The sequence below is a fragment of the Pelophylax lessonae genome (genome assembly GCF_965119305.1).
Source record: "Pelophylax lessonae genome assembly, chromosome: 6".
Classification (NCBI taxonomy): domain Eukaryota; kingdom Metazoa; phylum Chordata; class Amphibia; order Anura; family Ranidae; genus Pelophylax; species Pelophylax lessonae.
The window spans coordinates 308,076,160-308,087,910 of NC_138773.1; positions in this window are offsets into that span (position 1 = coordinate 308,076,160).

Here is an 11,751-nt window from a genome sequence, read left to right on the forward strand (position 1 = left end):
CCACTGGCACCAATGATGGGGCACTATTCCTCCCACTGACACCAATGATGGGGCACTATTCCTCCCACTGACACCAATGATGGGGCACTATTCCTCCCACTGATACCAATGATGGTGCACTATTTCTCACATTGACACCTATGATGGTGCACTATTCCTCCTGCTGACACCATTAATGGGGCACTATTCCTTTCACTGACACCAATGATGGGCACTATTCCTTTCACTGACACCAATGATGGGGCACTATTCCTCCCACTGACACCAATGATGGGGCATTATTCCTCCCACTGACACCAATGATGGGACACTATTCCTCCCACTGACACCAATGATGGGACACTATTCCTCCCACTGACACCAATGATGGGACACTATTCCTCCCACTGATACCAATGATGGGACACTATTCCTCCTGCTGAACTACATTGATGGGGGGCACTATTCCTCCCACTGACACCATTCATGGGGCAATATTCCTCCCTGACAACGCTGTCAGTGGCAGTGTTTTTTTTATAAAGGACTTGTCAAAAACTGCCTCCTGTGTTTTTTTTTTTTTTTTTTTTAATGAATAGGGTACCATGTAACCCATACTCATTCACATGGGGGGGGGGCAGGATCTGGGGCCCCCTTGGTAAGGGGCTTCCAAATTCCCATAAGCCCCCCACCCGCAGACCCCCACAACAACCGCTCAGGGTTGTGGGGAAGAGGCCCTTATCCCCATCAACATGAGGATAAAGTGCTTTGGGGGGGAGATAGCAGAGCCCCCCCACCCCAAAGCATCCCCCCATGTTGAGGGCATGTGGCCTGGTATGTTTGGGGGGTGCGCTCGCTCGTCTTCCTCCCTTTCCTGGCCTGCCAGGCTGCACTTTTGGATAAGGGTCTGGTATGGATTGTGGGGGGGGGGACCCTCACGTCATTTATAGAGAAAAAAAACTGTGTTGGGGTTCCCCTCAAAATCCATACAAGATCCAAAGAGCCTGGAGGGGATTGGGGGTACCCCACAATGTTTTTTTTTTTTTCTTAAAATTTCATTACTGGCTTTTTTTTTTTTTTTTTTACATTCAGCTGCCAGCGGGAAACCCAGCTGACAGCTGATGACTCATCAGTAGTTAAAAACACGGTGGCCACCTGCTCTTTAACCACTTTCCCACCGGAGGATTTTGCAGCTTAAAGACCAGACCCCTTTTTTCAACTTGGCACTTCGTGACTTTAACTGATAATTGCTCGGTCATGCAATGCTGTACCTAAACGAAATTTACGTCCTTTTTTTCCCACAAACAGAGCTTTCTTTTGGTGGTATTTGATCGCCTCTGCGCTTTTTATTTTTTGCGATATTAATAAAAAAAGAGCGAAAATTTTGCAAAAAAATGACATTTTCAACTTTGTCTTTTAAAAAATATCCAATATACTCAATTTATGTCATTTTTTTTTGCCAAAATATATTTAGCTACATGTCTTTGACAAAAAAAAAATCAATGAGCGTATTTTTATTGGTTTGCGCAAAAGTTATAGCGTCTACAAACTATGGTGTAAATAGTGAAATTTACGCAGCTTTAATTTCTGACTGCCAATCTCATTTCATGAAGTGCTAAAATGGCGGGGCAGTACAAAACCCCCCCAAACTACCACTTTTTGGAAAGTAGACATCCTAAGGAATGTCCTGACAGGCATGTTGAGCTCATTGAATATTTCATTTTTTTGTCACAGGTGTTTGAACAATGACTAAAAAAAAATTTTTTTTTTTTTTTACACAAAGTTGTCATTGAAATGATATATTGCTCACACATGCCATGGGTATATGTGTAATTACACCCCAAAATATATTCTGCTGCTTCTCCTGAGTACAGGGATACCACATATGTGGGACTTTTTGGGAGCCTAGCTGTGTAGGGGTCCCCAAAAACAAATCACCACCATCAGAATTTCAAAGGGCGCACATTTTTCATTGCATTTTCTCACTACCTCTAACGGTTTAGGAGGCCCTGAAATGTCAAGATACCACAAAATCCCCCCAAATGACCCCATTTTGGAAAGTAGACACCCCAAGCTGTTTGCTGAGAGGCATGGTGAGTCCATGGAATATTTTATATTTTGCCACAAGTTTTGGGAAAATTACAATTTTTTTTTTTAATTTTTTTTTTTTACACAACGTTGTCACTAAAAGATAAATTTCTCACACATGACATGGGTATATGTGGAATGACACCCCAAAATACATTCTGCTGCTTCTCCTGAGTATGGGGATACCCCATGTGTGAGACTTTTTGGGAGCCTAGCTGTGTACAGGACCGCAAAAGCCAATCAACACTCAGGTTTTCTAATGGCGTAAATTGTTCATGTCATCTCTGCACTACCTGTCACAGTTTCGGAGGCCCTAAAATTCCAAGATAGCACAAAACCCCCCCAAATGACCCCATTTTGGAAAGTAGACACCCCAAGCTATTTGCTGAGAGGCATGGTGAGTCCATGGAATATTTTATATTTTGCCACAAGTTCCGGGAAATATATTATTATTATTTTTTTTTTGTTTTTTTTACACAAAGTTGTCAGTAAATGATATATTGCTCACACATGCCATGGGTATATGTGAAATGACACCCCAAAATACATTCTGCTGCTTCTCCTGAGTACAGGGATACCCCATGTGTGAGACTTTTTTGCCGTCTAGCCGAGTACAGGACCCCGAAAACCAACCTCCACTTTCAGGCTTTCCAAGGGCGTAAATTGTCGATTTCACTCCTGACTACCTATCACAGTTTTGGAGGCCATGAAATGCCAAGACAGCACAACCCCCCCCCCCCCCCAAATGACCCCTTTTCGGAAAGTAGACAACCTGAGCTATTTGCAGAGAGGCATGTTGAGTATTTTGCAGATCTCACTTTTTGTCACAAAGCTTTGGAAATTGAAAAAAGAGGAAAAAAAATGCATTTTCCTGTTTTTTCTTCATTTTCCAAAAAAAATTAGAGCTGCAAAATACTCACCATGCCTCTCAGCAAATAGATTGGAGTGTCTACTTTGCAAAATGGGGTAATTTGGGGGGGTTTTGTGCCATCTTGGCTTTTTATGGACTTCAAAAGTGTGATAGGTAGTAAGGAGTGAGATCAACAATTTACGCCCTTAGAAAGCCAAAAGGTGCGCATTGGTTTTCCGGGTCCTGTACGCGGCTAGACTGGCAAAAAGTTTCACACATGGGGTATCATTGTACTCAGGAGAAGCAGCAGAATGTATTTTGGGGTGTCATTTCATATAAACCCATGGCATGTGTGAGCAATATATCATTTACTGACAACTTTGTGTAAAAAAAAATAAAAAAATAAAAAAAAAATTTTTTTCCCGAAACTTGTGGCAAAATATAAACTATTCCATGGACTCACCATGCTTCTCAGCCAGTAGCTTTGAGTGTCTACTTTGCAAAATGGGGTCATTTGGGGGGGTTTTGTGCTATCTTGAAATTTTAGGGCCTCTGAAACTCTGACAGGTAGTCAGGGGTAAAATCAGCAATTTACGCCATTAGAAAACCTGAAGATGTGGATTGGTTTTCGGGGGCGCGTACACAGTTAGGCTCCCAAAAAGTCTCACACATGGGGTATCCCTGTACTCAGGAGAAGCAAAAGAATGTATTTTGGGTTCTCATTTCACATATTCCCATGGCATGCAGGAGCAATATATCATTTAGTGACAACTTTCTGTAAAAAAACAACAACAAAAAAAATAATAATAATTTTCCCGAAACTTGTGGCAAAATATAAAATACTCCATGGACTCACCATGCCTCTCAGAAAAAAGCTTTGGGTGTCTACTTTTCAAAAAGGGGTCATTTGGGGGGTGTTTGAACTGTCCCGGCATTTTATGCTCAATCTTATCCACACATCACCCACTCTTCTAACCACTTGAAAACCAAGCCTTTTCTGTGCCTTTTTGTTTACATGAAAAAATATTTTTTTTTTACTAGAAAATTACTTTGAACCCCCAAACATTATATATTTTTTTAAAGCAGAGGCCCTATAGAATAAAATGGTGGATGTTGCAAATTTTTTTGTCACACGGTATTTGCGCACAGATTTTCCAAACGCAATTTTTGCGAAAAAAATATATTTTTTTTAATTTATTGCACAAATACACTATATAATTCCAATTTTTTTGGTAAAATTTAAAAGATGATCTTATGCCGAGTTCATAGACACCTAACAAGACATGCTTTAAAAATTGCGCATGCCTGCGCAGCGGCAAAAACATACGTACATTTTTAAAAACCTTTAAAAGTCTCTACAGGTTACCACTTTAGACTTACAGAGGAGGTCTACTGCAAGAATTAGTGCACTCGATCTGGCGATCGCGGCGATACCTCACATGCATGCTGCAATTGCGGTTTACATATGACACTAGACCACCGCTTGCGTGCGCCATTGCGCGCAAGCACCGGGGGAAAGGGGGGGGGGGCTCAATTTTTTTTTTTCTTTTTTCTTTTGCTTTTTTATGTTATTTTGACACCTTTCCTTTCATTTTTTTTTTAAATCATTTTTATTGTTATCACAGTGAATTTAAATATCCCCTATGATAGCAATCTGTGGTGACAGGTACTCTTTTTTAAAAAAATTGGGGTCTTTTAGACTCTAGATCTCTCCTCTGACCTTAACGCATCTGACCACACCAAAATTGGTGTGATAAAATACTTTCCCAATTTCCCAATGGCCCTGTTTATTTCTGGCGAAACAGAAGTCATGAAATGCTCGTAGCTTCCGGCATCTTAGGCCATAGAGATGATTGGAGCCATTCTCATCTCCAATTAGCTCTATGGTTAGATAATTGAACCACCGGCTGCACTCTCGGGTTAACCGGTGGGACAGGAGAGCCCGAGAAAAACCACGGAAGGCTGCGGAAGGCGGCGGTGGGGGGGGGGGGAGGCCCCTCCCACTGCATGTAAAAGCAGTCTAGCGGCCAATTACCTGCTAGGATTGCTTTTACATGTAAGCCGACCGCTGGCTGTAAAAAACGATACCAAGATGATGCCTAAATCTGCAGGCATCATCCTGGTATAACCACTCAAAGTCCAGCAACGTACCAGTACATTGCTGGTCCTTGTTTGGCATATAGGTTTTTTTTTTTTTCATGCAGCCTGTGGGCTGAACGTAAAAAAAGAGAACCTATCAGAAATCAGCACAGGAATAATGCGTAGTATTACTCATCATTAACCGCCCAAACAACCACCCACTGAATTTAATGATGGGTATACACGACACTATCCACGTATACCAAAATAGGATTTTAACTGCAGTGCTGAAATCAGAAAATCACCACAGCTGCTATCAGCAAAGGTATCCATATATGCTGAGCGCAAACACTGTTTGTGTCAGAATATATAAAATCAATGCGTGGTAGCCGACGAGTACCTGCAAGAGAAACAGGTCACAAAAGAATGAAAAAACAAAGTACATTAAAAAAAAGTACAGTAGGAAGAGTAGGACATATAAAATGACTGACACAACAAAAGTTTTTGGATTCTCATCATTAACCGCCCAAACAACCACCCACTGAATTTAATGATGGGTATACACGGCACTATCCACGTATACCAAAATAGGATTTTAACTGCAGTGCTGAAATCAGAAAATCACCACAGCTGCTATCAGCAAAGGTATCCATATATGCTGAGCGCAAACGCTGTTTGTGTCAGAATATATAAAATCAATGCGTGGTAGCCGACGAGTACCTGCAAGAGAAACAGGTCACAAAAGAATGAAAAAACAAACAAAGGACATTGAAAAAAGTACAGTAGGAAGGAGTAGAAGGACATATAAAATTACTGACACAACAACAGTTTTTGGATCCTTTTATTTTTCTAACTGTTTCTTGATTTGGGACTGCGATCTTCTGCGATCTTCTCTTCCAGCTTGGGTCTCTCAAAATGTCGATGGACATCCAAAATCTTTCGAGACCCTGTGTTTGTGTGCCCTACACTGTGTCGTGCTGTACCCTACGCTAATACTCCACTAGTGTATGGTAGCACTCGAAACATTCCCCGATGCAGAGACCAGGTTGGTCAGGACATTTGGGACAATAATAACGGGTGTCACGCCTAAATCCGCGCCTGCTACAGACACGACATCTTTTTTGGGGGTATCTTTGGGTAGGGGTACTCGGGAGGACATAAGGAAAATGCCTCTCATGCAGCCGGCTCACTGCATCTGGAAGGGGAAGTTGGGCAGGCATGCCTCCTGGGTACAGGTAGGCAAGGATGATCTCTTCCTGGAATTCCCGGAAAGATCCAGTTCGTCCTGACGCCCTGTATAGGACAAAGGCGTTCAGCATAGCCAATTGGTAAAGGTAAACAGACACTTTTTTGTACCAGCGTCTGGCTTTACGGGCAACTAAATACGGCGCCAAAAGCTGGTCGTTAAGGTCCACCCCTCCCATGTTAAGGTTATATTCGTGGACACAGAGGGGTTTCTCCACAACGCCAGTTGCCGTAGTGATTTGGATCGTCGTGTCTGCGTGAAGGGAGGACAGAACATAAACATCCCGTGTATCCTTCCACTTCACCGCAAGCAATTTGTCCGTTTTCAAGCAGGCTCTCGCCCCCCGACTAAGACGGGAATTTACAAGCCGTTGGGGGAAGCCCCGGCGATTAGGTCGCACGGTGCCACATGCGCCAATTTGTAAATCGAGAAGGTGACTAAATAGTGGCACGCTTGTATAAAAGTTGTCCACGTACAAATGGTACCCCTTTCCGGATAAGGGTGACACCAAGTCCCAAACGATCTTACCGCTGCTCCCTATGTAGTCTGGGCAGTTGGGGGGCTCCACACAGCTATCTTTTCCCTCATAGACCCGGAAACTAACTGTATAGCCTGTGGCCCTGTCACAGAGCTTGTACAGCTTGACCCCGTACTTGGCACGCTTGCTGGGGAGGTACTGTTTCATAGCAAGGCGGCCAGTAAATTTAATCAGGGACTCGTCAACGCAGACAACTTGTTCGGGGGTAAACAAGGCTGCAAACCGCTGATTGAAGTGGTCTATGAGGGGCCGAATTTTGTGGAGCCGATCGTATTCAGGGTCTCCCCGAGGACGACAGATTTCATTGTCGCTGAAATGCATGAATCGCAGAATTTGCTCGTATCTCCCCCTGGACATGGAGGCAGAGTACATGCGCATATGGTGAACTGGGCTAGTGGACCAATATAGCCGCAATTCACTCTGTTTAGTTATGCCCATGTGGAGGGAAAGGCCCAGAAAGATCTTAAATTCGGAAACCGTTATAGGTTTCCAGCCGAATTGTCTGGCAAGGTGTGAATTTGGGTTGGCGGCGATGAACTGTTGTGCATATAAATTTGATTGATCCACAATCGATCTGTAAAGATCTTCCGTGAAGAACAGCTCATAAAAGTTTAGGGGCGTAAAACCAGCTGTCTCCACGTGGATTCCAGGTTGGGCGGTGAATGGGGGAAGTACTGGCGCTGTAGTATCGGTGGGTTGCCAATTAGGATATGCCAGCGCATCAGGGAGGGCACTATGGGCTCTACGGGCCTGTCTACGAATACGCGGTGGCTGCGGGCCACTACTTGTGCTAGCCACCGCACCAGCTTCAACTGCACTTAGGGGACTCGCCACGTCACCAGGTCTTACTGCAGTGCTGGTTGTACTAGGTCCAGGTTGTACTAGGCCGCTGGCGCTTGCCAGGTCGCCAGAAAAATGAGCGGCACTAGTAACCACACTCTGCTCCATACGAGCACCCTGCGATTCCTGCATCTCAACAACTTCAGAATGGGGTCGGGTACGCCTGGGTCTAACAGGGACCCATCTGTCGTCAGAGCTGTCTGTCAGGGAGCCGCTGCCGTCATCAGGTTCATATACTGACACTAATTCGGTCATTGTAGCTTCCCCTTCGCTATCAGATGACTCGGTCAGCATATAACTGATAAGCTCTTCATCCCTGTACGAACGTTTGGTCATTTTGGTAACTAAATTTACCCGTACAGTGATGCGACTCACAGGTAATAAAAGCACCTGGTTGTTGAAGATTATTTCAAGCGCTACCAAAAAAACTGCTAATGCTAGCAGGGATCAGGCCTGACTCTGCTAACACAGCGGTTTTGTGTCTTGTGTTTTTTTGCAAGTGACAGTAATCTATTGATTACTACACTTGCCTGGGTGAAAGGGTTAAACGCAGGTGCTGGCCGGAATCAGTGCTGATCGTGCAAACACCGCGTTTTGGGAACCCTAAACTCTGGGGGCGCTAGTATAGTTCTGATCAGATCAGATATTGATCTGTTCAAACACTATACTAGAAATGGAAGTGTATGTGCGTGCGTGCGTGTGTGGTAATCAGGGGGTTACTTCTAAACTATGCGCTGGGGATCTGGGGGGGGGGGGGGGTGGCGGGGACCCTAAACCTCCTTTGGGAAAGAAACTAGCTAGCTAGCGCAACCTCAAGTCACAATGACACTAATACAAAATACAGTAAAAACAGTATATTATGTGTGTATTAGTGCTAATGTGACAGAGGGTGTAGGGGTTAACGGGATGTGATCAGGGGGGGATCAGGGGTTTAAATCTTTATTGGAAGGGGCTGGCGGGTATCCTAAGGATAAAAGGAACGGTGGCAAGCGCTAAACCTGGTCACAAGTCACACTTATACGGGTATATAGAAAATGCTATATACTGTATACAGTGTGTTGTGGCAGGGGGTGTAGGGGTGATCAGGGGGGGATCAGGGGATTAAATCTTTATTGGGCGGGTGGCGGGGACCCTAAACCTCCTTGGGACAGAAACTTAGTCGCCTGCGCTAATTCTGATCACAATGACACTAATACAAAAATACAAAAACACTGTATATTACGTTTGTATTAGTGCTGATGTGACAGAGGGTGTAGGGGTTAACTAGCGGTGATCAGGAGGGGATCAGGGGGGATCAGGGGCTTAAATCTTTATTAGGGGGGGGTGGCGGGTAATTCAAGTGGAAAAAGGGGGGTCGCAAGCGCTAGACCTGACCACAAATCACACTTATACGGGTATATAGCAAAATGCTATATACTGTATACGGTGTGTGTTATGGCAGGGGGTGTAGGGGTGATCAGGGGGGGGGTCAGGGGCTTAAATCTTTATTGGGCGGGTGGCGGGGACCCTAAACCTTCTTGGGACAGAAACTTAGTCGCCTGCGCTAATTCTGATCACAATGACACTAATACAAATATACAATAACACCGTATATTGCGTTTGTATTAGTGCTGATGTGACAGAGGGTGTAGGGGTTAACTAGCGGTGATCAGGGGGGGGGTCAGGGGAGATCAGGGGCTCAAATCTTTATTAGGGGGGGGGGGTGGGGGGTAATTCAAGTGGAAAAGGGGGGGTCGCAAGTGCTACACCTGTTCACAAATCACACTTATACAGGTATATAGGTAACTGCTATATGCTGTATATAGTGTGTGTTGTGTCAGGTGCTGTAGGGGTTAATCGGGGGGGCAATTGGGGGGTAAATGTGCCTATCTAGCTGTGTGTGACTGTGTTTGGTGCAGTACTTACAGTTAGAAGTGCTCTCTTCTCCAGATGAATCCAAAAGGGATCATGGGAGAAGAGGGCACGTCTTTTCTGAGTCTGTGTTTACATTTCACAGACTCAGAACAAGATCTGATTGGGCACGCGCGGGAGCGCGCACAGGACCGGCGGCAAGTAGCGACGTAGACCTACGTCACTCTGCCTGGCCGGGGCCGACTGCCGCAGTAAATATACTGTGCGCAGTCGGCAAGTGGTTAACAACCATGTCTCTTGTATGAGAAATGAGGCGAAGGGAAAGGTCCTTACCGGAGGTATAGTTTTTTTTTGATGTTTCAGATTTGGCGATTGTACAATTAATTTACGGATTGGAGATGAACAGAATTAGAGAAAATATTAAGCCAACATCATTATATACAGCAAGTTTCCCATACCATCTCCATTGGGACTTTTTAGGCAACTACTGTACACATTGTATCATAAAATCTATATTTTGATTGCATCTGATACGACTTTATACATCGTAACATTTTCCACTTGTTTGTACATTCAGCAGTATACCCAAATGAGACCTGGAGGGGATCATGCATAAACTTTTATATACTTTTTTGTTTTTTTGCCTAAGTCTCAAAACCGGGGGCACCCCAACCCGTTTAATACAATGTCTTCTTCAGGGGTAAGGGTTTGTGATATACACCCATCTGACACTTAATTTGGTACACCTGTTCAATTGCTTGCTAACACAAATTGCTAATCAGCCAATCACATGGCAGTAGCTCAATGCATTTAGGCATCTAGATGTGGTGAAGAAGAGTTGCTGAAGTTCAAACTGAGCACCAGAATGGGGAAGTAAAGGGGATTTAAGTGACGTGGCATGGTTGTTGGTGCCAGAGGGGCTGGTCTGAGTATTTCAAAAACTGCTGATCTACTGGGATTTTCACATACGACCATCTCTTGGGTTTACAGAGAATGATCCTGAAAAAGTGAAAATATCCAGTGTGGGTTTCTTTCACATGTTCTGCAGCGGCCCCTTTCCTGCGGTCTTGGGGCCCCCCCACAATGGCAGAACGTCAGGGCCTGGTCGCAAGTGTGACTTTTGCTACCCTGGTAGTTCTGCCATTGCACTGACCATAGCTCTGAACAGGTAGCAGATAACTATATAATGCCCAGCCAGGGCCGTATTAAGAGCATCATGGGCTTGGTGCTGAGGATTTTGAAGGGCCTTAAGGGCCGTGCCTTGGCATGCACCCAGAGGAGGAAGGGTGCAGCCATGCATGCCTAATTCAACATGGGATGCTGTCTCTGAAGCCCATAAACACATCCATGCATCGGCAACTGTCCCTCCTTGTCCGGCCTTCATGCTGTGTGGGGAGGTTCTGAGGGAGCTGCCTGGGGAAGCGAGCATAGAAGCCAGACTTCTGTGTTTACAAGTGACAGAAGAGCGGTAACAGTGAATATGGCCAACCCGGGGCCTATATTAAGGTAGGGGCCTGGAGCTGCAGCTCCAATAGCCCCTATGTTAATCTGGCCCTGTGCCCAGCAATGAGTCACTGACTGCAGGTCCCACGCTGGTTGGTGCCTGCCATTCTGAAAAAACACTTTGCATTTTCCCTGTAAATATAAAGCATTCTCTGACTGGACGAGGTGGGGATCATGAACTCACTGCCCTGCCTTTCCACTTCATCCAATCAGAGAATGGTTTGCATTCATTGAACAAATTCAGTGTTCTCTAAATGGTGCCCATACCAAGCGAGTGCACTCCTATGTTATAATAATTAGGACTTGCTATACTTCCAGGCTTCCAGTTGGCTCGCCTAGGTGTGGTGCCATCAATGGATCTTGAGGATTCCAAATCCCACTAGAACATGCTCATGTACAGTGCAGTAGTGTCCTCTCGGGATTCTGAGCTTTCGCCAAATCCTTCTGTAAGGCCTTGTGACGTCAGCAATATAAAGTGGCAGAAACCTGGGAGTAGGGTGAGTATTTGTATGTATTTTCTTTCAAGGTTTTTCTTTTTTCCATAATGTATTGTTTTGTGAACGGGGGGGAGGCCGTCATATATGGGGACCTTGCATTTTAGTGCAAGGTCCGCTTTAAGTGTACTATTGTTTTTAAAATATAACCTCCAGGTTACATATAAAAACTTAGATTAACTTCTTTCTGTACACTCAGCACTCTGATAAATCACACCACTAGCTAAGACAAGGCTGAGCGGAGACGGCTAAAATATAATTAGATTTGTCATATGAACATATCTCC